Source organism: Macrotis lagotis, chromosome 2 (genome assembly GCF_037893015.1).
Source record: "Macrotis lagotis isolate mMagLag1 chromosome 2, bilby.v1.9.chrom.fasta, whole genome shotgun sequence".
In the NCBI taxonomy this organism is placed as follows: domain Eukaryota; kingdom Metazoa; phylum Chordata; class Mammalia; order Peramelemorphia; family Peramelidae; genus Macrotis; species Macrotis lagotis.
The window spans coordinates 321,803,137-321,828,385 of NC_133659.1; the positions used below are offsets into that span (position 1 = coordinate 321,803,137).

Here is a 25,249-nt window from a genome sequence, read left to right on the forward strand (position 1 = left end):
AAAAACTATATCTTCTCAAAACATCTACAGTGCTCTAGTAGTTCCCAAACATCACTTCTTAGCAGCATCACTCATTTTACTCAGATGCTCAATCTTCAGAATTGGAACTATGAAATATCAAGGATAATATAATAGAAAGAGTAGAGGCTTTACACTCAGAGAACTAAATTTAAAGCCTACTCCTGTCTTTTATTTTATCTATGGCTTTGGGCAAATCATTTCATCTCTCTGAGCCTTTGTTTCCTCTATAAAATAAGGAGATTAGAACTAGAGGGTCTGTAAGGACCCTTCCAACTCTATGACTCTGGTTTGAGTTTAAGAATCAATTCTTGACCTCTTCTTCATTTTTATTCCCCTATGTCAAATTCACATGGTCTTCTGATTCTTTCTTTACTAATTCTTTTAGATATATTTATTCCCTCTTCCATTCCCATTATAGTTATCTTAATCCAGAACTGTTAGTTTATGTTTCTGATAACTCTATTTCTTAACTATTTCAGGGCTTTTAATTTCTTTCCACAATCTATCTAAGCTACAATTGCCAGATTAATCATCATAAATCACTACTTTTTAATATCACTTACCCTGCTTAAAAGAGGCAATAAGTACTAACTCTTTAATGCTCCAGGCCTTTCAACCATAGGTTCTATATTTCCCAGCCTATCTTATCCAGCATTACTCTTCAGGAAATACTGTCCCTTCTAGGTTAGATAGTGTCTTTAATTTTCCCAACACTATCCTCACTCCTACCTGTGCTTTTCCTCATGCCCATCACCCTACACAAATTTTTTCTAATTCAGAACATAAATACAAAGCATATTCTTCATTTTAGAGTTCCACTTCCTTTAAAATAAAGGTATTAATCAATTTATTTATTTTTCCAATAACATGAAAAGATAGTTTTCAACAATCATTTTTGTAAGGTTTTAAGTTTCACATTTTTCTCCTTCCCTTCCTTTCCTCCCCTCTCCTCCTGACAGAGAGCATGTTTCCATATTAATCATGTTATGAAAGAAGAATCAAAAGAAAAATAAAAACCACGAGAGGGAAAAAAACGGAAAACATAAAACAAATTTTAAAAATTGAAAATAGTAACCTTTGGTCTGTGTTCAGACTGCATAGTTCCTTGTCTAGATGTGAATAGTATTTTCTATCATAAGTCCTTTAGAATTGTCTTTGATTATTGTACTACTGAGAAGAACAAATTTATCATGTCCCACTTCCTTTTTGATATTTCCCTGATTTCTTCAGTCCATGTTATTCATTCACCTTTTTTAAATTCCTGTTGCCAAAACCACTGAGGCAGCGTGGTTATCAGCACCCTGGCCAGGGGTGAAGGACTTTAGAAATTTGAGAACTAGCCACTAAGTCAGCACTACTTACTTCAAAGAATAGCACCAAATCGCTCCACTGTAGTTTTGCTGGAAGTATGTTTAATAGGAAGGAAGAGTCAGCCTAGATGACAATTATAGACTAAGCATTAATATGACATTTTGGTAGGAATTCCGTTTGTCTTCAGAGAATGACTCATACCTAAAGGTGACCTTGAGATTTGGAAAGAACTTGATTGGACTGATGAGTTCCCTGGGTCACTTACTTTCACTGTCTTCCTCCCCCCAAGATAATTATCCCTGGGATGTGGCTAAAGGATTCGCATATTTCCTATATCCCTCTTTATTTTATATTCTGTGACTAAGGGACAGTCTTCCAATATTGAGCATATATGTGGTGATGGTGCTTTTCTAAGACTTCCAAGGACTTTATCTCTGATATAGCACCTTCAGGGGATTTCACCCTATAAAGCTCAGGGTGGTTTGAGGGCCTGGAAGTTAAGCTATAAAGGCAGGAGAGCATATGTTGTTACCAATCGTCTTAAAGAAGTGAAGATATAATTAATAACAATAAAGCTAAACCGTTCCTAGAATAAGATGAAATAACTTCCCATGTACTCAGATAAAGCAGAGAGAGAGAAAGAGAGAGAGAGCAAAAAACCTGAGAAAAAAGGCTGAAAGTTAGAAAAGAGAGGAGGAAGAAACAGAGGAGGAAGAGGAGAAATCAATCTTTCATTCATTCAGCATAGAAACCATTATTTTCAAGGCACTGTTCAGGGCTCTGGGAATGCAAAGACAAAAATTTCTTTTTAAGGATTTGGACACAGTGATTTCAGTATACACACCAGAATACAAACTCTAAAAGCTATAGAAAGTAATTTCAACAGGGAAAGGATGTTCAAAACCTGAGGGGATAAGGAGGGATGCTATGAAGAAAGGAATATTTGCTTTATCTGTTTCTTTAAAAAAACAAATATATATTTTATATAGTTATTTATATAAATTTTATCCTTACAGTTAAAAAAATCTGGTTTTTGAGCTTTAAAACAATTTAACTTGGTTCAGAAATTCCTTATAAATAGATTAAAAATTCCATGTAGATAAAGAAGAGACACTTCTCCAAGGGAGATTAATTGGACAAAATCCTGTAGGCAAAAACTCTAATGCAATTTCTAAGTTGACTCAAATAAGCTATTCATAACAAAAGAGCCATTTACCTCACACTATGAGCCTGTCCCTTTTTTGTTGCCTTTCTTCCATTAATTAATTCTGCAAATATTTATTGAGGTCCTACTATGTGTCTAAAGCTTCAAATCTGTCACTCTATGGCAAAGACAATATATATTTTTCATATGTTTTCTGTTTCCAAGGTAGCTCATGCTTTAGCTGTCTGTCTCTGGTTTCAATGGAAAAAGTCGGGTGAAGGGTGAATTGACCACAGAAGATATTTTCCTGGGAAGTCTCCTGAATACTAGAAGGGGCTTGGGCAGGAAGAATGCTTTGTTTCCTTTAGGAAATTTTGTCTCTCCTCTATTGTTGGACATTAAGGGCTGCTAGCTCGTCACCATATCTATGCTTAGGGGGTCTAGAGCAGCCTCCCCCCAAGAGCTGATGCTAATAGAATCCTGCCATTGGATTAGCAGAGACTATTGGAAGCTTCCTCGAGCAGACAAACTCACTGAACATGACGGCCCCCATAATGAGTCCTGTTCTCCCTGCCCAAGTTCTTGTGTCTTAAGTACATTCCTTTACACATTGATCCCTGTTGTCCCAGCAATGTCCAACTGCTATGTCAACTAGGTCAGCTGAATGGGTGTCTATATGGGTATGTGTTGAAAATATTTTTGAGTTCCCATACTTTTGAAAACATCTTGTCAAATAGGCTAAATAGCTTGGTCTTTTCAGAAGGGGAAGGGATGGAAATAAGTTGCCATGGTAACATGCTCTAAAGACAGAGGTCAATGATTTTTAGATTAAAGTATATTTTTCCCAAACATGTCTCATATTTAGTTTGACTCTTCCTTTGAGCTAAGATTTATAGAAATTGAATTCAACACTTCTCTCCCTTCCCCACCCCCCAGTCAGTTTGCAGTAGGACTGGGTTTTGGTTTTTTTGGTCATGTATTCAAACCCATGAACTGCTAGGAATATGACCATGTCCAAAGGTTATTTTCTCTTGCTATATGAGCTCAATAATTCAAATGAAACTGCTAGAGCAGTGGCTATATTTATTATTAACATCGTACTTAGTTTTATAAACCTTAAAACACCATGGAAATGCTATTCTCATTATTTTGTCAAGTTCTTTATTCAAAGTCCATGAATCTTGATATTTCAGCCAGACATAGTCAAATTACTGAACCAAATCTTTGAAATTTAAAGGGAAAAGTCTTCCATATATAAAAATATATGTGTATATATAAATATTTATAAATATATAAATATATAGTATATATTTATATATACTATATATACTATATGCATACTCAAGTATATAAATATTTATAAATATATATAATATATTATATAATGTATATATTTATAAATATATACATGCATATTTATATATATGCTTATATACATGCATATATACATAGACACATGCATATATATTTCTAAAGATGTGTATACAATATTGCTAATATACTAATATTAATGTGTCATTATTAGAGATTGATACATTGATTAACATTCATATATTACTACATAAATACATATGTGATATTATGCATTATTATTATATAATATAATAATATTACATGTTGTTATATGCTATAAAAATATAGATTTGTAATATCACAGACAGAAAGTATGGCAGATTGAATAGAAAGCTGACCTCAAGGTCACGAAGAACTGGACTCAAATCCCACTTTTGACATTCACTTTCTGTGAAATCCTAAGTGACTCACTGACCCCAGAAAAAAGTTCTAAGATGCTAAATTGCAAAATAGTTTATCTACATTGGGAGAGGAAGTTTATTTACTCTAAATTTTTTACACTAACAAAATTTTGGAATTTGGAATGTACATGCAGATGTAGAGATACATAGATATTATAATTATAAAAGTATAAAATATTATTGCAGTACTAATTGTAATAAAATACCATATTTTATTATAAATTTTTTCTATTATATAATATATATTTTTTAGAAATATAGAATTTCACTAAAAATTTGGGCAAATTACTTGTCTCTCAGATCTCAGTTTCCTTTTCTGTAAGGTAAGGTTAATATCATTTGTTCTATCTACCCTATAGAGGAGGAAAGAAAATCTAGCTCAATGCCTTTATTTTGCAGTTAAGGAAACTGAGGCCCCTAAAGGTAAAATGATTTGCTAAAGAACACACACAGATAGGAAATGAAAGAATTGGTATTGAAACCCAGGTTTTCCATCTCATTCCAGAACTCTTTTCACTGTTTGATGGTTCCTTAAATTTGTTGAACTCATTGAGTTATAATGATGTGAGGTGCCCAATTCTCCTCTTGCCATTACAGTAACCATCTCCTGAGACCTAACTTTCCCCCAGAGGTAGCAAGAGCCATAATTCCTATGGGACCAGTGACCTTCTCTATCAGCATAACCCATCCTGAGGTTGTATTATCTTCTGAGAAACCATCACCACTTCACATTTAGATAGATAGATAGATAGATAGATAGATAGATAGATAGATAGATAGAAAAAATGATAGAGATAAATAGATGATATGGAGATAGAGATGGATGATAGAGAGAGACAGACAGACAAAGACAGAGATAGATACAGATTTCAATAGGGTTGGGATGTAGGGTGTACTCGAGGAAGACTAGCACCTTGGTGTGAGGACTGCTGGGCCCTCTTCAGGATAGCTTTACACCATTGATGTCCAGCCACCTAACTCTCACCTATGGCTTCAAGAAGCTGTAGCATGCACAGCAGCCACACACCAGTAAGTCGTTTTGGCAGTTTGAGGATAACCAAGGGAGTCTCAAATTCATTGGTGTGTAGTGGGGGAGGGGGTATATACCCCAAGCAAGTGAAGGCTTCCACTAGTAGAATGGGTGGAGGAGAACAATTTGTTCCAAAGGCCATGAACCCAGTTGAAGCAGGTGCTGTGGAACTCTTAGAACATGGTTAGACTTCGAAGATGCCAAGGTCATCCACTGCACCTAGAGTCATCATCAATTGTCTTGACTCTGTCTTACTATGCTGGATCATGATGACTTTGGAAAAGAGAGTGAGGCAGTTGATTTCTACCTAATTTAAATACAATTTACTCACACAACAAAAGATATCACTCATAACAATTCCTCAAGGTCCTGTGGCAACAGGCAAGTGATGAAGCAGCAGGTACGGATACACTGAGAGCTGTAGTCACAACCTTACAGACAGGCAGCCCAGGTCATAGAGTCATTTCTCCCCGAAAGCAACAGTGTAGTCAGCAGTCCCCTGGGTGACTGAGCAGCTCTTTTAAGGATCACACTACTAACTTCAGGATGCGAGGAAAGGGCTAAAAAAGGTACCCTAAAAATTGTCTATTTACCCAATTCTGGCCTGATTACTGGGGCAGGCAGAGAATTCCACAGTGTAGTCAAGACACAAAAAAATCTACAAAACCTTCTTCAAAGAAGATTCCACTCACCATCAGTGCATGGAGCATGCACACACCCATAGACAACACAAGATCCAATAGACTTGAAAAACTAACTGTTCTTGTTGCAAGAGAACTCAGCAGGTATGGTATCCAAAGATCCCTAAGATAAACAAGGCTAGCAAATGAAGGCCAGCTTACTAAAGTCAGAGCTGGATACATGTTTTTCTAGAGTGGTCACAGTGAAAGGGAACATTGGGAAGTTGAGATAGGTTTTGCAATCAAAACTAATCTAGTCGACATTCTTGAATGTCTAGCAAAAGGAATGAATGACAGGTTCATGATAATAAGATTGTCACTTTCAGGAAAATGGCATGCCATCATCATCAGTACCTATGCTCCCACTGTGATGAACACTAATGAAGTTAAAGAAAAATTTTATCAAGAACTAGAGACCCTTATCATCAATGTACCAAGAGAGGACAAGCTTATAATTCTGTGTGATTTTAATGCTAGAGTAGGCTCAGATTACTCATACATCATAGGGGATCCTTGGGAGGAATGGAGTTGGAAACAACAACAGCAATGTTCAATCTTCTACTGAAGATTTGTGCCTCTCATGACCTTCTCATCACAAACACTATCTTCCTTTTACAAATACCTAGATGGACCCTCATAGCAAACATTGGTATCTATTAGACTATGTAATCATAAGAGAAGAAACAGCTAGGATGTGAGAGTAACAAAGGCAATGTATGGTGCAGAGTGCTGGACTGATCACAGACTCATACTCTCTAAGTTAAATTTTCATATTCATTCAAAGCAGCCCTAAGGCAAAATAAATATTAGAAGAATTAATGACAGGAGAGTAAAGTGTCTCTGAGCGGGAGCATTTGTTGCTAACTTGGAGGGAAGGTTGAGCCAACATACATTTGGCAACAATGGAGCAGAAAAAGAATGAGCAGCTTTCAGAGTGCTGGTGTACAGCACTGCATTTACTCACCTGGACCAGAACAGTCACAAACAGCAAGACTGGTTTGATGAAAATGATGGGGAAATACAGAAGCTGCTATATAAAAAACTGGGAATTCCCTGAGGTTTACCAGCAGGATAGTTCATCCATTTCTAAGAAGGCAACATTTAATGACACTAAAAGTAAAGTACAAGCAAAGCTTTGAGAGATGCAGGACTCTTGTCTCATTAAGAAGGCAGATAAAATTCAATTTTATGCAGACAGTAACAAACCAAAATGCTTTTATGATGGCCTGAAGGCCATTTATGGGCCAAAGACATATGGTGCACCTCAACTACTCAGTGCTGATGGATCCACATTGATTAATGATAGGGACATGATCCTAGAGAGATGTGTTGAACCCTTCCATAGTGCTCTTAACAGATCATTATCAATCAATGCAGAAACCACTGATCATTTTCCTCAAGTTGAAGTCATTCAGTCCCTAATTGAAGCACCAATTGAAGAAGAGGTTTTGAATGCCATTAAGTTCCTTTCAAGCGGAAAAGTACCTAAGCACCCGGTGCTAATTCTATTCCAACTGAGATCTCCAAGATGGGGGGGGCATCCATTGCTCATCCAAAAACTGACTAAAATTTTTCAGGTTATATGGCATGAAGATGTTATCCCCCAAGAGTTCAAGGATGCCTCCATTGCCCATCTCTATAAAGGTAAAGGGAATAGATTGTCCTGTGACAATCACACGAGTATTTCTCTTTTAGTCATTGCTGGTAAGATTCTTGCCAGAGCCTTTCTCAATAGGTTTATCCTTCACCTGGATGCTAGTCACTTTCCTGAGAACCAGTGTGATGGCTTCAAAAAGGGTAGAAGAACAGTTGATATTGTGTTTGCTGCCCAGAAACTCCAGGAAAAAATGCCAGGCACAGAACAGAGGTCTGTATACAACATTATAGATCTGACCAAGAACTTGGATACCATCAGTTGAAAGGGTTTATGTAAAATTATGTCAAAATGTGATTGCCCAGAGAGGTTCATCAGTATTGTCCATTAGTCTCATGATGGAATGCATGCCTGGGTTCTGGATAGTGAATGATGCTCTCAAGATTTCCCAATCACTAATGGAGTAAAACAAAGACGTGTCCATGCTCCCATATTTTAGCATGATGTTTGCAGCCATGTTATCAAACACCTTCACTGAGGATGAACATGGCCTCAAGGTCAGCTACCGCACTGATGGCAAATTCTTTAACTTGAAAAGGCTACAAGTCAAAACCAAAGTGGAGGAAGAGTTAGTGCATGATCTTCTGTTTGCAGATGACTATGCCTTTCATGCAGCCTCTGAAGCTGAGATATAACAAAGTAGGGATCCATTTGCTACTGCTTGTGCTAATTTTGGTCTAAAAATTAATACTAAAAAAAAGACAGGTGCACCATCAGCCAGCATCACACCATCCATATATGGGATCATCAATAACAGCAAATAGAGATGTTTTGAGTGCTGTGGACAAGTTCAGTTACCTTGGCAATGTTCTTTCCAAGAAGGTACACAATGACAATGAGAATGACACCTGCATTTCAAGAGCTAATTCAGTATATTTGGGGTGCTCCAGAAGAAAGTATAGGAAAGAAGAGGTAATAAGCTGACCTCCAAACTGAAGATCTACAGAGCCATTATGCTGACCTCATTGCTATATGTCTGTGAAACCTGTACAGTCTACCAGTGCCATGTCAGGAAACTGAATCACTTCCATTTAAATTGTTTTAGGAAGATTCCAAAGGTCACCTGGCAGTAGAAGATACCAGACACTGAGATCCTTTCTCAAGCTAAACTGTCTAGCATGCCAGTATTATTACAGAGAGTGCAACTATGATGGGCTGGACATGCTGTTAGAATACCAGATATATACTTGCCAAAAAAGGAGAACTCACATAAGACAAGTACTCATGAGGAGGTCAGAAGAATCAATACCAAGTCACCCTGAAGGTCTCATTGAAGAAATTTCGAATTGATTGTACAGCATGGGAGACACTGGCACAGGGCCACCCAGCATGACATGCCCTCATCAGGGAGGGTGCTGCTCTCTATGGGGAAGGCAGAATTGAAGCAGCTCAAAGGAAACATGACATCCATAAGTTTAGAACACCCAGCCCAGGTGTTTACATGGACTATTTGTGCCTAACCTGTGGTAGAGAATTCTAAACTCATATTGGTCTGATCAGCCACAGTAAGAAACCCTATAATTTGTCTCAAATTGATGTCATTTTGATCTTCTTCGATGATAAATGACAAGAACCAACAACCAATAATACTGTATATATATATATATATACATATATATATACATATACATAATACTATATATATGTAAAATGAGAGAGAGAGAGAGAGAGAGAGATGTGGATGTAGATGTGGATATGGATATGGATGTGGATGTGGATGTGGATATATAATTTTGCCCCAGGGGATAGATTTCCTAGCTATAGGTCTAACAGAAAAAATTTACAATCTAATACAATAATGACTAATGCAAAATATTGTTAATTAGGAATTAGTTAAAAATTCATCCATTCAATAAATACAATCTAACCTTCAACTTAAATGAGAGGCAGAACTTTTGCATAATGAAAACTGTCCTAATTCAGATATTTTGTCATGTTTTAGAAAATAATTGCCACCAAATAAACACAAAATATTTTAAATTTCAGCTGCAAATAAATTTGTGAGCCATATGACCATTTTAAAATAACATCCTAAGTCAATGACCCCTATTCCCATCATCTTTATTAAAGAACTGCCTCATTTTAGAGATATACCTACAGTTCTGAGCAAAAAAAAATTAGTCCTTTGCCATGTGACAGTGAGCAACAAACATCTCAAGATCAACTCTCATACTCAACATACTTAGGGTTATTTCCATGTCCACCCAGAAGCCAAAGGCTTTTCTGTAGATTACAGTACATCTCAGCCTTTGTGTGGCCTTATTCTTTCTCTGTGTTTTCTAGGGTGCACCTTGGCATGTCAAATGCTCCCTTCTCAGTGGAACCATGTCAATTCAGGAAAAGCCATCTTCCATTGAGAAGACAATTGTCTTCTATAGAGCTGAGAAACAAATACCCATGACCTGGGTCACCTTCCCCCAGCAGGCTTTTGCTGCGGCTTCCTCTGTGCAAATACAGCAGGGACCAGCAGCAGTGAAGCCTGCCATCCCACACTGAGTCGCCCCAGTCCTGCAGGGCTATTTACCCTTCCTATTAATCTGTCAATGCTCTGGTCAAACAGGCAGAACAATATGGTGCCCGCGTGGCCTGATTGGCCATTGCCAAGGAACCTAGGCAAAATGGAGTAATTGGAACGCCCACAATACAAAAAGAGAGAGGAGAAAAGTGGGGGGAGGGAAAGAGAAGAAAAAAAGAGAAAGAGAGAAGGAGGGAGAGGAGGGGGAGAGAGGCACAGAAAGACACAAGAGAGTCAGAGAGAAGCACAGAGAGGGGGGGAATAGAATGCCATTAAAAGCTGACATCTATTCCACTGTGCCGTTAAATGGCAATTATTTGGATGGCTCTGCTTTTAAAAGCCCTCAAATGACAGTCTTATTCACCTAGAATCATAGATTTAGAACAAGAAGGCCCCTTACAGGTCATCATGTCTGACCCCTTCCTTTTACATATGAGGAAACTGAGACTACAGAGGGAATCATTTTCTCCCAAGGGTCATTTGGATATTTATAACATCATTCAAGGGATATATATATATATATATATATATATATATATATACATATATATGTATATATATATATACATACACACACACACACACACACACACACACACATATATATATATGTAATCATCAGCTTAAAAATTAACCTGCTATATTTGGTGAAAATATTAATTCACTCCTAAAAAAAGCTTCCAGATTTATTCAGTTTTGAGTCCTACCTGTGGCTTCCTTGGACAGCACCAAACTCCCACACCTGCATGAAATCCTTCTGGACAGCACCCCCCCCCCCACTAATGAACTCTTTGTAAAAAAAATGATTCATTTGGACCTCTACACTATTCCAATCAGTATCAGTTGGTGTGATTTTTACATAAATCATCTGAGGATAATTAAATAACATAGGTTCTGACAGGCTTATATAATAGGACTCAAACTTTAACATAATATTCATTATTTATTTTCCATTTATGGAGCTCACTGGCACAACCACGAGAATTCTGACAAAGATATCTCTATCCTTTTTTGCTCAAATTCCATGTCCAAGTCTAGCATGGGTGGAATGGTATGGAAAGTCCCCAAATTTGTTTTAGCTATATTTGTACTACCCATACTATCTTCTCTCATATGAGAAGAAACTCATCTGTTTTATGGTCAGTTAATCAATGCAGATATTACATACTTCACCCAACCCATGCCCCCTCTGATACACCATTTTTGACCCTCAAAACAAGGTCGATCAACCAATGGGATTTTGTATTTTGCTTTAGCCTCTCTTAAATATCCAGGTATCATATCCTATAAGAACAAGGTCTTAGGGACCAGGGGCATCTCAGATCATGAGGAAGAGCTGAGGGTCCATTTCATGAGACGAAGCCACGGAACCTTTAATATGATGCTTTTGACTTGGAGCTCTGTCTCAGTGGTTTTTCTTGTATTTTCCCCTAAGTATTTTTGTGTTTGTTCTGTATACACCTATTCATGTAAATGTCCTCCACTGATGAGTTGGAAGCTTCTTGAGGGTAGGGTCTCAGTATTCCCAATACTTATCTTGGTGCTTGGTGTTTAATAAGTGCTTTGTTGCCTGGTGACTGCTAGAATAAGAAGAAATGGATAAATTCCAGGGGGAAGGGAAAGAAAGAGAAGAAACCAAAACAGTGAAATCACAATTCAAAGCACACAAGTCAGTTTACCCAAACTATTAAAGAGAGGTTCCATCCATAATTCCAATCCTAGAGTTTTCCATGCATAATTTTGTATCCATCCATACCATAATTTCCATTCATCCATAATTTCAACCCTTTGTGTTTTATTTACTTAAAAAAAGAATGGGGATTAGAGGAGAGAAGAAATTCTTGAAAGTTAAGGACCCTGTGCTAAATGAATGAGTTAAGTAAATAAAGTCAATAACTCTCCTCTACTACAATCCCCCTCCAATGCTTCATAAGGGATGGGAAAGTATGATGGTAGGGAGGGTGTGGAAGAGTGAACAGGACATTATCTCTACAGCCAGATGACCTGTATTCACATCTGACCTCTCATATTTACTACCTATATAGTTTTGGGTAAGTCAAACACTCCTTGGACTAGTTTTCCATTTATAAAATGTAAAAGGTTGAACTAGATGACTTTGAAATTTCTTCCAACTTGCAATACATGATCCTTTCAACAGCCTGGGCCTAATTCCCCCATCTGTAAATCAGGTAGCCTCTGAGGTCCCTTTGAGCTCTAGACTAGGATTGTGTCATCTCCCTGAGCCTTAGTTTCCTTAACAGTAAAAAAGGGGATTGGTTCAGAGAACCTCTGAGGTCCCTTCATATGCTAGATTTTAGGATTCTGTGATCCCTTAACTCTAAATCCAGTGTCATTTGAATTGCAACACAAGAGGGATGAAAGAGTTAGTCTTTTCCAGTTGAACTCACTCAGTGGGACTTAAGAGTGAGGTTCAACCACAAAGCTGCAATGTTATCCAAGAAATAATGAGGCTAAATCAGTGCTTGGCTTTGAGGAAACAAGTCAAAGAGAAGATATTCAGAGTGCCACAGATCAAAGGCAGCAAACAACCTTAACTGAAGGTTTGGTCCAAGATCATAAGTCAGCCAAGAGGAGATAAGCAGAATTTGGGATCAAAGACTAGGATTAGTGAGCATCAACAGCCATGGAAAAGAGCAATATGTTATGCTCAGTTTAATTGTGTGTGGCCCTACCCTTTGGATCTAGAGGGCTCAGCTCTAGCCAAACTTTCCCATTTAAATGGATGAGACTTGACTGTGCTCTCCCACAGTGGTTTGGTACCATGGATAGAACACTGGACTTGGAATAAGTCTGAGGACAAAGCAAGTCTTAATTTCTAACTATGGAACCCTAGGCAAGTCACTTGACCTCTATCTACCTCAATTTCCTGATCTGTAAAAAAAAAAAATCTCTCCCAGTGATGTTGTAAAGATCAGATGAGATATTTGTAAAGTGTTTTACAAATTTTAATGTACTGTATAAATTTTAGCTATTATCTTCCTTCTCTGTTCTGCCCTAACACTTGCAATCTCCCATCTTTGCTTGCTCCTTTGCATTAAAATGCAAGATGGAAACAGCATAAGTGTCAAAATCTACAGTCATGAGGTTCTTAGATTAATTTCTCAACTAGGACTAGAGGCAATTCCTCCCCAGAGGAGGAATTCAAGGGCCACAAAGAGATACTAGTGGTCCCTAAAAAGTTTAGAGCCACATAACAAAACTGGAATTATCCCACAATCACTTTCTCATGTAGAAAAGTGACAGAGCCTTGTTCTCCTTGGCCTTGGAAAGAAGAACCAGGTTCAAAGGATGGAATTTATAGGAATGAGAATGGATAAAAACATGAATTGGAAGAAACCTCATTAGTTTCCCTAGTAAGAAAATGGAAATTTGGAAATTTCCACTAAAAAAAGTCCTCTATCATGCATATTCCCCTGGAAGCTTTTTAATGAAGAAGAGCCCACTATTTTCCAAAACACTTCATTCCAATTTTGAACAACTATAAATGGAAGGGATTTTTTCCCTTTGTATACAGACTAAATAATAAATCATTGGATAAAACATTAATACATATTTACTGTATTAAAAACACTGTGCTAAATTCTGGATTTGCAAATAGAAAAATAAAACAAACCATACTTTTAAGGTACTCACATTCTAATGGAGGATAGCATGCATATGGAAGATTTGATACATATGGAGGATACAATGCAAATTAGATATGAAAGTTCCATACTTCTCAGGGACCGATGGCAAAAGTAGATTACCAATCCAATGATGATGCCTCTTCTTTAGTGTCATTTCCCTGGATAAAATAATATAAGATTCTGATGTTGATGTCACCGATGTGATAGTGCCAAAGACTATGGTGGCAAAGATGTTCATTTTCAGGTCTATGGTTGTAGCACTTGTGGGAGCAATTGCCAGGCTATATTTCCATAGAGGTTGCTTCCCAGGATGATGACTGTAAGCACTGAACTGAAAGCACTGCTATTCCCCAAAGCCCTAAAGTTCAGGGTCCTGGGCTATCCCCATTAGCATCTAAGAGGAAATAGGATCAAGGTGGTGCTGATGATTCTACTTGCCTGGCAAACATTTCCTCCTCTCTCTCTCTCTCCCAGAATGCCCACCTGCTTCAGCTAAGCTAAAAACTGACTAGCCTTCCCTGTGAGAAGCAATTGGATGCAGTTGGTGTGGCATGACCCCTTCTGGGTTGGTTCCTATGACTATGTCTATGAGGGTTAAGATAAATACATATATCTTGTATCTATAATATCATGTATCTGTATTGTGTGTATATATATATATATATATATATATATATATATATTCTTTTTTTCTTTTTTGCAAGGCAACAGGGTTAAGTGGCATGCCCAAGGCCACACAGCTAGGTAATTATTAAGTGTCTGAGGTCGGATTTGAACTCAGGTACTCCTGACTCCAGGGCCGGCGCTCTATCCACTGCGCCACCTAGCCACCCTGTATTGTATATATGCCATATATAATATATGCACATACATTTTATATTATATATTATATGTGTTTGTCTTATTGATTCGTTCATGTTTAGGAAAGTGCTTCAGATATCTTAGAAGAATTTAGGTATTATTATAAGAATAGAGGTGAGGAGGGAGGGACAGGAAATATGTACACATAAATACAAATATACAAGCATAGAGATACACATATGTGTACATTCAACTTTTAAATATAAAATTTTAAAACTATAAAACATTTAGCTATTGATTGATATTATCTCCATTTTACAAATAAGGGAGCTGCAACTGAGAGGGAGAAGTGACTTTTCAAGGGTCACCTTTCAATCGCTGGAGACAAGTTTAAATTCATATTGTCCTGACTCCAAGATTAGCACTACCCATTTTTCCCACCCAGCAGTTACTTCCAACCACTATTTCTAGTTCTCCTCCCTGCCCCATCTCAGAGCCCAAAAAGAATCAATTTAAACCCTCTTTCATGTAGTAGCCCTTCCAATTCTTAAATGTAGCTATCAAGTCTCCTTAAGGTTTTTCTTCTCCAGACTAATCATCTGCTGATCCTTCTATTAATTCTTACATCTAATGAGCTTTCGACTGTCATCTTTCTAATCACCTTTCTCTAATGATCATAAGCTAATTTCTTGTTGTCATTCATTAAATTTAGTATCTAGAATGGAGCTCAATGTTTTAAATGTTGACCAAGGGATAATAGGATAGTAGTAACCTCCCTAGGCCTAGACATGTTACTTCTCTTAATAAATATTTCTATAGGGGTGGCTAGGTGGCGCAGTGGATAAAGCACCGGCCCTGGAGTCAGGAGTACCTGGGTTCAAATCCGACCTCAGACACTTAATAATTACCTAGCTGTGTGGCCTTGGGCAAGCCACTTAACCCCATTTGCCTTGCAAAAAAAAATATTTCTATAATCATGCTTGGGTGGCACAATGAACAGAGTGTTGAATCTGGAGTCAGGAAGACTTGATTTCAAATCCAACATCAGACACTTACTTAGATATGATATCCTGGGCAACACACTTACCCCTTTACCTCAGTTTCCTTACATGTAAAATGAGATGAAGAAGGAAATAGAAAGTCATTCCACTATCTTTGCCAACAAAACCCCAAAAGGAGCATCAAGAGTCAGCCATGACTGAAATGACTAAAAAAAACTAATCGTGCTTTCTTTTTCCATTGCTATTATACTTGAGGCAACATACCCTCACTACTTCCAAATAGTGACCTAGGATAGTTTTCCATAATATCTCTTCCATTGTAACCTTGACTTCTGAGCCCTCCTACTATAGAAGTGGTGATTATGAGGCAATTACCAGGGAAAGAACTATCCTAAGGTGTGCCAGTTTTAGCAGGATGCCATAGAAGGTAAACAATTGATTATATAGAGAAGGAGGTTAAAGCCATTGGCCAAAACCAGTAGTTGAAGTGCAGAATAGATAGGGAACCACACTAAGTATTAGCCAAACATCTCTACCCAAGGCATCATTTCTTAATGGTGAGAGCTTGATGGCCATTTTGTGTCTCAACTCTTCATTCTACTGCACTGACATAATTAGGAATCCAAAAGCGATGGAAAGAAAAAACTTCTTAGCAAGTTCGTCATTTGTCCCCTCTGGACAGCAATTTCCTCATCCCTAACATGAGGAAAGAAAAATGAATCCTAAGATCCCTTCAATGTTGAAATCCTATCACCCATCCTATTACTCTTTTACTGATTGTTATCTCTTCCATGATCATTTGTGAAACTTTGCTGTGTAAAGTTATTGATTGGCATCCAAGAAGCTAAATATTTTTATGTCTCCTCAATGGAACAATTGCTTTTTGTTGGTTTTCAGTGAGCTAGACCAGCAATACCAAAGAGAATATAAATTCTCATCTGTGACAAATAAAGGTGGTTAATAGCACTATGCAAAGAAGCAACTTCATTCCTAGGCAGTGGCAGCTAGGTGATGCACTGGATAGAGTACTTACCTTGGAGTCAGAAGAACCTAAGGTCAAATCCTGCCTCATATACTTAATACTTACTTAGCTATGTGACCATGGGCAAATCACTTAATTCCATTGTCTTGTAAAAACCAATAATAATGATAATAATAATAATAATAATAATCCTGAGTATTGACAAATGGAGAATTTTGGTGGACTGAAACTCACTCAATACAACAGACACAACTTCCTTCAAAAAGTAGCATGAGGAACTTTAAGGAAAACCAGAAGTCTTAAGGAAGTTGGGGGAAATTTTCCAGCTTAATATAAATCTATCCAAAATGATTTATAAAAATTTGAGAAGGTAATTCTAATTCTTATCTCTACATACAAGCATTCCTGATAATAGGATATAATTTGATCCTGGTCATTCAATTATTTCCAGTCCACTCAACTTTAGTATTGATTTCAGGAAACTGAGAGGGATGGGATACAAAAGGAATGCCAGGACCAATCAAAATGCAATACATTCTGACAGGTATGGTAGGAACAACATCGCTTAAGGTCCATGGTTGTTTGTTTTGGTTTAGTTTTTGGTAAGGCAATGGGGTAAAGTGACTTGTCCAAGGTCACACAGTTAATTAAATATTAAGTATCTGAGGTCAAATTTGAACTCAGGTTCTCCTGATTCTAAGGCCAGTGTTCTATCCACTATATCACCTAGCTGCCCCACCTAGAACATAAAAAGTCCATCCCAACAGGAATCAGTGCCTCTCAGACTTGATGAATATCCCACTGCTTTGAGACATTTTTGAATGGAGGGGGGAGAATATGACATCTGCCTGAAGCCATGCTATATCCTTGGTGAGTATCCTTGCATTGGTTTCCTAAGAAACTTCTTTAGGCTAAATATTTAGCCTAAGGGTCTTCTAATGCTGTATCTCATTTCAATCTTGAGTGTTATTCACTGAACCAGCCCCAGTCAGGCTTGGACTATAAACATCAAAATGATGCTAATGAAATGTATCTAAAGGGATTCAAATTCCTTAATTTATACTTACCTTAATTATCAATTAATTAAATTAATACTTAGCTTAATTTAATCCTTAATTTAATACTTCAGAAAGGTCTGTGACTTCATCAATGAGAGTTGTAACTACTTATATAAAATACCTGTCCCTACTGCCAGACTAGACCAGTTTGGTTCTCAGATAAGAGATGTACAATCCATCACAAGACACGTGTTTATATTTTTTAAAAGATATCCCAAGTAAAAGATGTGGGGGAAATGAGGACTTAGAGTGCAAATGTAACATTCTTTCAAGGAAGATAATATTCACATTTGACCTCACTCTGATCCAACTAAGCATCAAGAATTTTAGGGTCACATCCATAGAGTCTCTTGGACATGGAATTGGATCGTAGGATCATAGATTTAGAAAGAGATGGAACAGAAGAGGAAACTGAGGTGCAGGAATTCAAAGAATGTAGGATCAAACATCAATTTAGAACTAAATGGGAAGTTATAATTCATCTAATCCAACCCAGTCATTCTAAAGAATGAAAACTCATTGAAAGTAGAAAATGGAACTTCCTGTGCCAAGATGGTAGAGTGAGGAAGCAACTCTCTGGAGAACCCCCAAATGTCCCCTGCAAACAACTAGAAAACTGCCTCGGCATTGATCTATGAACAGGGAGGCACCTCTGACTGGGATAAGAGGGGAGCAAAATCCAAAAGCAACAATAGGAGCAATAGCACCAGTCAGGCTCACAGCAAGGAAACTGAAGGAAGGATCTAAGCCAGGGGCAATGCACCACCAAAGCCCTGTCCTCCTGCAAACCTGCAGCCCCTGCACAAGCAAACAGCACAAGTCACCAACTGGGCTGTGACCACATTGCTGGCCAGTACTGAAACCCCAACCCAGGCTAACACAGCAAGACCCCATACCCTGGGAACTACCAACAGAGAGAGACCCTATTTCCATAGCAATCCAACAACATGGCCCCAAGATCCCTCCTCCAGGGCCAGTCACCAAAAAGAGTCTTCTACCCTAGCAAACCAGCAACAAGGCCTTACCACTAGAGCATGCCAGTAGCTAAACCCCAAACCCAGAGAAGGCCAACAGGAATGCTCCCCACCAGTACAAGTCAGAAGGGAAGCCTAGCCTCCAGAGAAATCAAGGAGCTAAGCCTTTGAAGTTTGATAAAAGCCAACAGTAAGACCCAGAGTCCCAGCAAGAAAGAACTTGACTATAGAAAGTTACTATAGTGACAGGAAATATCAAGAAATAAACTTAGACATCAATAGTGTCAAAACAGCTATATATGAAGCCTCAGAGAAACATGTAATTTGATCTCAAACCCAGAATGAATTTCTGGAAGTGTTTTACAGGATTTTTAAAAGCAAATTTGAGAAGTAGAAGAAAAATTAGGAAAAGAAATGAGAGTAATGAAAAATAATTAAGAAAAGAGTCAATACCTAGCAAAATATATATAAAAATTTACCAATAAAAGCAACTTGCTAAAAAATAGAATTAGCCAAATGGTAAAGGAAGTATAAGAGCACAATGAAGAAAAAAATTACTTGAAAATGAAAATCAAACAAGTGACTCTATGAAAGTCTATAATGACTCTAAGAGACATCAAGATTCAATGAAACCAAAAAAAGTTAAAAACTAGAAGAAAATGTGAAAATTCTCATTGGAAAAACAACTAAAGTAGAAAATTGATCTAGGAGAGATAATAAAATATTTATTGGACTACCTGAAAGCCATGATAAAAAGAAAAAGAAAAAACCTGGATAACCCATTTCAAGAAATTATTGAAGAAGACTGCCTTGGTGTATCTTAGTACCAAAGGGCAAAATAGAAATAAAAAGAATTCATGCATCACCACCAGTAAGATACCCCAAAAAAACTTCCTATCAGCATCATAGTCAAATTCCAGAGCTTAAAGATCAAGAAGAAAATATTACAGGCAGCCAAAAAGAAATGATTCAAGTATCATGGAGCTACAGTCAGTACTACATAGGATTTGGCAGCTTCCACAGTGAAGAATCAGAGAGCATGGAATATGATATACAAGAAGGCAAAGAAGTGAGGAGTACAGCCAAGAATCACCTACCTAGCAAAACTGAATATAATCTTTCAGAGGGAAATGGACATTTAACAATATAGAGGATGTTCAAGCTTTTCTAATTAAAAGACCACCCAAATACAAGACTCAAGGGAAACATAAAAAAGGTTAAAAGAAAAAGAACAAGAAAGACTAAACATAAGAAATTCAATAAGGTTAAACTGTTTTATTTCTTTATGGCAAATTTATTACCCCTAAGAACTTTATTTCCATAAGAGCAATTGGAAGGAATATATATACAGGCAGACAGTGTAGATATAAGGTTATTTTGTTGGGGTTTTTTTTTTTAGTTTTTGCAGGGCAAGGGGGTTAAAGTGGCTTGCCCAAGGCCACACAGCTAGGTAATTATTAAGCGTCTGAGGTTCGATTTGAACTCAGGTACTCCTAACTCCAAGGCCAGTGCTCTATCCACTGCGCCACCTAGCCACCCCCCATATAAGGTTATTTTGATGGGATACCCTCCCACAAAACAAAATAAAAAATAAGAAAGAAAATTGCACTTGAAGAAGAAGCAGGGAGATTGAAGGAAGTAAATCATGCCACAAAAAAGGGATGATGGAAAGATGAAGGTAGGAGGTAGAAGACAAAACAAATCTTACTCTCTTCAAAATTCACTCAAAAAGAGAATAAAATACACTCTAATTTGAATATAAAATATATCTTACACTAGAGGAAGTGAAAAGGAATGTGGAAAATAGGGAATGAAGGACTGATAAAAGGGACTACTACTAGTTCTTCAATATCAAAGAGGACCACACCAATCAACAAAATAATTGTTAGCACAAGTTGCACCAGTATATTTCTTATGGGAACAGGTATGCTGTGCAAGGCATCCTTCTCATTGTACTAGAACCCTAAAATTATTAATTAGGGTTTAATAGGAAATAGATCTATTGGAGATGGTCTCCTGCTATAGGAGTCTCCTAACCTTAAATTGGTTTCACTTCCTCCTGTATCAACAGATGATAGTGCATCATCAGCATTGGGCAAGGATCAGCAAGGGAGGGTATATTAGGGACAGGAGTGATCAGAAGTTGAACACTTGTGAGGAAGGAGAGGGTCAGAGATTAGAGGGAGAAGGATAAACAAATATGATTTCTCTCTCATCACACCCAATTTGAATCAAGGTACAACATGGAAACAAAGTAAAGACTGACAGAGTGCTTTCCATGGGGGGGAAGCAAGATTGGGGGGGGGGGGAATTGTAAAACTCAAATAATATCTTTAATAAAAATAAATTAAAAAAAGAAAAATAGCATAAAGGTAAACTTTATATATGTGTGTGTGAAATGGGTATATAATTATCCATTTACATGTATAGTTATGATAACTGTGTGTGTATATAGCTATCCATAAAATGGAAGCAGATAGCAGATTGGATTAAAAACCTAAAATTTGTTGTTTATAAGAGACACGTTTGAAGCAGAAAGATACATACAGGGTAAAGGAAAAGGGACTGTAGCACAATCTATTATGAAACAAAGAAAGTAAAGATGGCAATCATGATCTCAAACAAAGAAAAAGCAAAAATAGATCTAATTAAAAGAGATTTGAGGGTACTAAGATGTCTCAGAAAAATTGCTCAGAGACCATGGATTTAGAGCCGATGCATCTATCCAAATCCCTCATAGATAAGGAAATCAATTCTCAGAGAGAGGAAATAAGCATGTATTGTGCATTTTTCTCTCTTGGGTGGAATCCTCTCCAGACTAGTTCTCCAAATACTTGAAAATAGCTATAATGTTTCTGCTTTTCATCTGCAGCTAAACTTGGTCTTCCAACTGATCTTCATATGACATACAGTCTAGTTTTATCACAGTCCTGTTATCATTTACTCTGCCTACTCCAATTCATTAGATTCCTTCCTAGAATGTGCTGCTCAGAGCCAAAGGCAGTGTCTAACCCAGTATGAGCAGAATAAAACTACTATCAATGAATTATTCTGAATATTAGGCCTCTCAATACAACTTTTTAAGATCTCATTAGTTTTTTTTTTTGGTTGCTATGTTCAGTGTGGGCTCATATTGATCATGGTGTTGAAGGTTAAGAGCTGAAAGAATCTTAAGAGGTGATCTTGTCCAATGCCTTCATTTTCCCAATAAAGAAGCTGATGCCTATAGAGGTTAAGCAGCATGCCTAAGATTACAAGAGTTTAAAATCCACTAAGATCCATATTAATTCCACATGCATTTCTTATGTGCCTACTGTCTGCTCAATTAAGTCCATTTCACACACAAGTCAAGACAGCATTCTATGGTCTTCTTTGAAAATGAAGAAGAAACAACAGTATGCTAAATATTATGCTAGCTGCAAGAATTTTAGACAAATTAAAATATTCCCTGACCTTGGGAATATCGTATTACATTGGGAGGCTGAGAAGAAAGTAAGAGAGAAAATGGAGGTACATAATATAGATGGTCTCAAGGAGTTTAGTAGAAGGAATACAGGACAATGGTTCTGATGTTTGTTCATTCATTCTTGAAGACCATGACATCAGGGAGGTGAAGCTATGACAAGCACATAAACTGGATTTGAGTGAGGAGGGCTGTCCTAAGTCATCAGCCTTACTTTCTCCTCCAGAGCCATCTGAATCCAATGGCCAGATATTGATCGGAACTGGAAATGGCCCTGGAAGAGAGGCAATTGGGTTAAGTGACTTGCCCAGGGACATGTAGCAAGTTAATCTCAGGAGTCTGAGATCAGATTCAAACTCAAGGCCTCCTGAATCCAAGATCAGTACTCTATCCACTGTGCCACCTAGTTTTCCCTAGGATCTTTTGTTTCCAAGCTGGAATTTTTCCTTGGCAGTTCCATCTCCTTGTTGTTCTTCCTAGACTAGAACATGGGGAAAAGCATGGTGTGGAACTAGACTAGGTTTCTATCAGAAAATTTTGTAGGAGTTTTGAGGGGAAAAAATTGTGCTTGTCATGTTTAAATAACAAAAGAAATGTACGTGATAATTTTATTATATTTTTTAAAGGAATATCAAGTTGTACATAATCATTTGCAGTTTCATGAGTAATCATCTTTTTTAATCATACTATGGAATTACTCGTTTTATTCCAGAAATGAAAAATAAAATCAATGTGACAAAACAAAATAAAACACTTTTGAGTAAAAAAACAATCACAGAATCATAGTCCAAGTTCTAGAAGGAAACTGAGGATCATGGTCCAAGTTCTAGAAGGAAACTGAGGATCATGGGAGTAAAGTGACTTAGTCAACATGACATAAGGTGGTCAGTAATGTAAACAGGATTTGAATTCATGTCCTCTTGACTCCAAAATCAGGGTTCCATCTAATACACTGATTGGAGTAGAACATTTTGAAATTTTCTTATTTACCCAAATTCTCTGGCCATATCATATTATTTTTAAAAAATCACCTAACACCATTCCCTGGAACTCTTTGCAGGAAATAGTGAAGTAAACTCTTGGGATGGTCAAGAAAATAACCAGATTAACAGGAGGGGGGGCATGTAGAAATTAATGGGAAAGGCAGATTAGGACAGAGAGAAAGTATGGGGGGAAAGGGGGGGAGAAAGTTGGGAAAGGGAAACATAGCAGGCAAAGTGTAAAGCCAAAATGAAAGGAGGGGAAATTTTTTGGAAGAAAGAGAGGAAAAGTAGGAAGGTGCACAAGAGAATGGGAAGAAATCAGAATAAAGTGATCAATTTTTTAAAAAACTGAGTCCCAGATTTTTAAAAATCAGTTTGAAGGTTTTCCAGCTTCATGGATGAATAAGCTAAAATTCTAACTTCACACCAAGCCTTGAGTCCGTGTGTGTGTGTGTGTGTGTGTGTGTGTGTGTGTTTCTAACTTGTCTTCCTTCCACACTTAGTTGGTTGTGTTTTGTTGGGGTTTTTTTCTCTCTCTTTTCCTTGAGGACCCAGCCTAGCTCAGCCAGCACTATCTCATTTAAGGGGCCGATCTAAATGAATACTCCAAATGGGTTAGGGCCCTTTGAGCAACTCATTATTAGACACTAGACGAGGCTAATGCTTCTTTTCTCATTGTAAGTTTGCACAGCAAGGACCTGAAACAAGTTTAAAAAATACAAGGGCCCACTATTATAAGCAGCTGGGTACATGCGGCGTAACTTTTATACAATGGCTCGGCCCCCTCGCCTTTCTTTGTCGCTCCGAGCTCCCCCTTTTGTAACTCCCAGGTGTTTGCGACCGAAAGCCTACCGGGGAAGAGTTTATTGTGAAGAGTTCTTTCTTAGCCACTTGTCCTAAACCTGTTGGGAAAGTGCTCCATGCGTTAGGCCCAGCTCCCTAAGAAGGAACAAGCAGCCCTCTGTAAGCTTGGCCCTGCAGCTCCACTATGACATCAGTTTCGACAGCTCTGTGACCCTGTATTGTCTAGGCTGCATTCACAAGGCCTCCTCTCACCCCCCACCCCCACTTCTCTCTCTTCTTTCCCTTAAAAGGAGGCATTTTTATCTACTGTAAAATGAAAAGGTGGCGGGGAAGCTTTTTTTTTTTTAAAGCACGCTATGGGGCAGTTAGCGGTAGATGCAGTTACTGTAGCAAGGACTTGCAAAACCACCTGCAAAATCCAATGCCCTACCATAGCCAACCAGGGGGTTTGGAGATCTTTTTTTTTTTACCTCCTTGTCCCTTTTAAAGAATTCTCTTTCCATAATACGGCAAGGCGGCCCATGAATTTATGTGACAGCTATGAAGTTAGTATTAAAATCGTGAATAGTGGCTAACAGTTTTTTTGTGCCCTCCCGAGCAGCATCCCCCCCCCTTTCCATTTGCCACACAGCCGTGAATAGGGCAAAGAAGGGCTTAGGCTCGGTGGGGAGAGGGGGAGGCCACTGGGGAGAGAAAGGGGACTGCGAGGACCAGATGAATGGGAGGAGTGTGTGTGTGAATGGGAGGGGGGCAGGGCAGGCACCAAGGAAGAGTGATTTATTTTTGAAATTCCAGGAGAGAAAGACTAAGTGAAGCCACCGTCCTAAAAGATGTTAAAGCGGAGGGGACACAAGATAAATAATATGTCTGAATACATTTATCCTGTGTCAATGCAGCTCCAGAGGAGAAGGCTGGAGGGGCTGGGGGAGGAGAGAGGGGGCTGCTAAGGGCGGAGGGAGGGTGAAGCTATTCCTCTGGCCTGGGAGTGATTGAATACTTATTGCCAGCAGGGAGCAGAGTGGGGGGGGGGAGGAAGGTGGGGGCTAAGTGGAGGCTGTTGGACGTTTATCCCAGCTTTCCCAGTAGAAATAAATCATTTGACTGGAATAGGGTCGAACTTGAAAAGGGGGCCTCCCCTCTCTAGCTGGAGGGGAGGTGGGGGGGCAGGATTTATTAACACCAAGATTAGTATTATTGGAATTAGGGAAAAGATGAGGTTGCCAAAATTCCAGAGGAAATTTGTCAGTCGCCCCCAACATCCACGCCTTCTGCCCCCCCCCCCAAATTGTCTCTGACTGCAGGAAGGGAAGGCCGAGGTGCCGGCTTGGGGGGAGGGCCTCTCTGAGATCGATCTGGGGGTCTCATTGTCGCAGCCGCGCTCGCCTCCGCGGGGGACCATCTGCTCCCTGTCAATGCATCACCTGCTC

The 25,249-nt window shown here is 38.2% G+C and overlaps 1 long non-coding RNA gene across 1 annotated transcript; it reads right to left on the bottom strand.

Moving 5' to 3' along the window:
* Nucleotides 1-11,032: 11,032 nt before the first annotated feature.
* On the bottom strand, nucleotides 11,033-23,966 carry LOC141511783 (uncharacterized). Its single transcript, XR_012475403.1, has 3 exons — nucleotides 23,871-23,966; nucleotides 13,764-13,914; nucleotides 11,033-11,689 (listed from the first exon to the last, which is right to left on the bottom strand). It is a non-coding gene; the product is annotated as an uncharacterized LOC141511783 (long non-coding RNA).
* Between the last annotated feature and the right edge of the window lie 1,283 nt (nucleotides 23,967-25,249).